Raw genomic sequence first — 4,365 nt, forward strand, 5'->3', positions numbered from 1 at the left:
CGTTCTGCGCTAGCCGCTCCGAGCTGCCAACTCCACCAGAAGGCAGCACGGCTGCTAATTGCCTCAGACCCAAGGCTGGCCCATTAGGGCAGCATCCCCAGCCTACACAGGGGAAGATTTTTCGGTTTAATGGTACCCGCACCGTACTTTGCGCCACCATTTGCTCTGACACTGCAAACACATTAATTGTCCCAGCCAGCAGCTTTTCTGCTTCTCATTTCTATGCCGACTGCTCCCCCCCGATTGGCCGGCCGGGAAATCCCCGCTGGCCAATCGGCAGCCACTTTGCCATTCATGTCCTAGCAACAAGGCCTGTTCCAATCTTGCTCCAGCAAACTGACACCTGAAAAATGACATCATGAAGAAGCGGGGCAGCAGCGGGGCCAGGGCGCTTTTTTCAGCTGTCTGCTGCAGAGTTCATTTGAGGTGTTTCAGTCTCGATTCTTAAAGCCACACCACGCCGAATGGCGGCCGCGCGTTCCCCCCACTTCCCAGCCCCATCTCTAGGTTAATAGTTTGCAGAAAACTCCTTGAAATCCTCTCCCCATCCCCCTCCCCGGCGTGCTCCCCCCCAGCCAAGCCCAATGCCACCGAATCGCCTTTCCCGCTGCCTTCCTGCATTTGAGAGACAAACCCGAACTCGCCCAGCCAAAATACCCCTCCGCAGCCCCCCGCGACCGCTTAAGCACTAAAGGACCGCTTCTCACGTTGTGCTCCAGGTAAAACAAACCCGTGGGGATACCTGAGGCAGCACCTACGAGACAGACAACCCCCCCCCTGAGGTTTTTTTCACATTCATTTTACCCTGTGTCTGATCAATGCGTGATGTCCCACCGCGCTCCCGGGGAAGGGAGGCAATATTTTAAGATGCAAACAGCCCACTGAGGTGGCAGCGTGTGAAAGGAGCGCTTAAATCTGTCGCTAAAAGGTTTTAGCAGAGGCTGCATACTGTTTTTTTGATGCAGAGATCAAAACCTTTTGCTTGCCTTCCTTGCTATCATTTCTAATTAATGAAGGCAGAAATGCCTGCAGATACGGAATCGGAGAGAACGCTCTCCCCATCTTTGTACTGTATTTCCTTTAGGGGGAAAAAAAAAAAAGGCAGGGAAAAAAAAAAATCACGATCAGCAAAGATTGTAATCGTATAACAGATCCGGGTGATTAACCACCACATTTCATAATTTTTCAAGGCGTTGTGGACCACGGGGATGAGGGGGTTACATCTCAGGATTGGTCTAGAATTTATGTAAAACATTTTAGCGCACCGGAAAATATACAGCAGAGAAAATCCAATTCCAGATGATTCAAAAGGCACAAAGACAATGGAAGAAAAGGACCAAGTTCAGCTCATTTAAATGTTGTTAATTGTTCATTCCCATAGTGAGACGGTTTCTTCTGCAAATGAGAGAACAAACCCCTTAACGTTTTTTTTTTTTTTATTAGCACCATGCCAGGACTGAAGTGAACCCAAATAATCTTAATCACTGAATAGTACTTGCTGTTTTATGGCTTTTTAAAGAAAGCAGGAGAAGAAAAAGAAGAAAAGCCGCAGATAATGCCATGGTGGCACAAAGAGCCGGAGCCGAGGTTGGAAGTCACTGCAATCTGCGCCCAGACCTCTTGGAGGTCTCGAGCACCGCTAGAGACCAGCAAAAGGGAAAAAAAACCCGCATGCCTTTCGGGGAGGAGGGGGGAACAAAGTTTCATTTATTGCTCACCGGTGAGGGTTGCAAGGGAGTGGCTGTACCTCCAGCTACAGATTTGCATTATGCTCGAGGTGTCCACCACATTTTTTATTTATTTTCCCAGGCGTTTACACAAACAACGTCTCATGATGCAGCAAATTAGAGCCGCGGCTCCGACTGAATTTTCAGCTCTCAAGAGCAGTCGGCGTTGGCAGGGGAGGTCGGAGGCTCTGGCAAGCTGCCCCTGGCTCCTTGAAGCCGTGCCTCGCGTGACTATATAAGGCGAGAGGAGGAAGAAGAAGGGGGCACAAGAAGGAGCAATGCCGCACATATAAATACGAAATTTTAGCAAGGCAGGAACCCATCTCAATCCAGTTTGTCACAGGCGGTGGGGATGGCCGGCTGGGGCCGCAGGCTCCCTGCACAGGGCGAACGCTTCGCATCTCCCCAGCCCCTGGGTCCCAGCACCAGCCCCTTCCCTCCCATTTGGCTGCCTCCCTCCGTCTTGGGTTGGGGGTACTAAAGCAAAGCGAGATGGTCACGGGGGTAAGGATGTTCTTCTTAGCTTGGCAATGGTGCCCCTATGTCTGTCTCATCTGTGAGCTTGAGACCCCCGCAAAACCTGACGAATTCCCCTTCCCTGCTGGCTGCCCGTGCCTTTTCTGCCCTGCTCTTGCCTCCGCAGAGCAGGAGCGGCAGCCTGGTTCAGGCGGCGCTGCTTTCCTCATCACTGGCAACAAATAAATACAAGCGAGGCAAAGCAATTTTTCTAAGGAAAACAGAAAAACCCTCAGATGTAGTTGGAAAACACAGAGAAAAATAAACTCAGCTTTGCAATTCCTTGCCCTCGCACCTCCTGTTTGGGCTCCAGGAGGAATTCCCAGGTCCAGCCCTGCTCTTGGGTCAGCTGAGGATGCAGCCCTGCAGGGGATAAGGCTTCTACTGGGGGCCAGCGGTGGGCTGGGACTGTCCTTGCCCTGGCTCGTTGGCTACTGAAGAGACACGGAAAATGCCAGCACTTAATATTTCCTGCTGCCTTTCTGGAGGACACTGCCATTTGGCATGGCCTGAAGGTCTTCCCTACCACGGCCTTTGCTGGACTAACAGCAGCCTGGACTGAGGCACTGGATGTGTGAAGGGAAGAACATCCATTTCCCGAGCAGGAAGGATGCTAGAAGTGAGGAACACGATCGCAGCCATATTCTCCATGCAATGCTGCTAGGATAAGTATCCTTGCTTATTCAGGTTAGAGCAGAGGTCAAGGCTCTAGCTCTCCTCTAAGGACCTGGCCATCTCGTTTAATTTTCCATAATTCAGCTTCTACCACTCCCCTGTAAAATGGAAATATATTCCATATTTGCAAATCATCGGGCTCTCAAAGGAATTACTGTCATTAATAGCTCCATACATCATGGACAAAACATTTGTTTTTGTCATTAGAAGAGACAGTCTCCGCAAGCTGAAATGCAACATCTCTGTTGTCTGCCTGACAGCGTTTTTGCCCTGATCCAAAGCACGCTGAGGGAAATGGGAGTCTTTCAGTTCATTTCAATGGACTTTGGAACAGGCCCCTCATGCAATATGCATTTAGTCATATAGTGCTCACAGAAAAGGATCCTGAATGCGACAAAATATCTAATCAACTGCATTTACCCCATGCTTCAGTCACCCACCTGCACCAGGATTATATTTGATAGCATGCAAACTGTACCAGAGTTTTCTCTATAGCATCAATCATGATATTATGCTGCCGTATTTTGCATTGGTTAGAGAAGCAATTTATAATTTGAGACGACTTCAAGTTAGGAAGCAACTGATTACAGAACAAGAACTTTGTAACTCCACGGAATTATAAACCCACGACTTAAGTGAATCATGTGCAAATTTAAATTGTGCATCATTAAAATGGCTGCCATAGCCCACCCTGGAGGGAGTAAAATACGCTAGCGAGAGTTGTGGCGGATCCCAAAATCTTTATGAATGAAAATGTCATCTGAAGTACATATGCAGTCCCCATTACTTGTAAGTGGAAAGGTGCTATTTAAAAATCTCAGAATATTTCAGTCAGATGGGGGAGGTCTGTTTTTTTAAGGTGAAATACAGATCTGACAACAAAGCAGAACTGGAAGTATTTGGGGAGAGTTGCTCGCTGGTGGTTTTCCAGGCAGAAGTCACATTCCTCTGATGCTAAAACCAGCATGATTTGGGGAAATTTTTGCATGGTGGGTGTCAAACTTAAGCGGTTGTCATGCTCCTGTTCCTATCAACATTTTCCATAGTGACCTTGACAGAGAGCATGTTTATTAAATTTGCGGACAACACAGAGCTGGGGGAGACTGCCAGTATGTTAAGGGCAGAATTAGCCTTCAAAATGATCTGGATAAATTGAGAAATCGTCTGAAATAACTGGATGAAATCCAATTGGTATATAAGTGCAAGATATTGGACATAGGCAGGAATATTCAAAAGCATAAATAAACCCCAGGCTGATTAGGAGCTCTTCAGAAAGGACCCAGCAGGCAGAGCAGATAACAAGCTGAACGCCCGTCAATAATACAAGGCTGGGCTGGCCAAGCCTGGTGGGGCAGAGCCTGCCGGGTATACGGAGGAATATTTGTGCCCTCCTCCTAACTGGTGAGGATTCAGCTACAGCACTAGATCTAGCTTAAGGTGCTGGGCT

Source organism: Egretta garzetta, unplaced genomic scaffold, assembly GCF_000687185.1.
Source record: "Egretta garzetta isolate BGI_Z169 unplaced genomic scaffold, ASM68718v1 scaffold365, whole genome shotgun sequence".
NCBI lineage: Eukaryota > Metazoa > Chordata > Aves > Pelecaniformes > Ardeidae > Egretta > Egretta garzetta.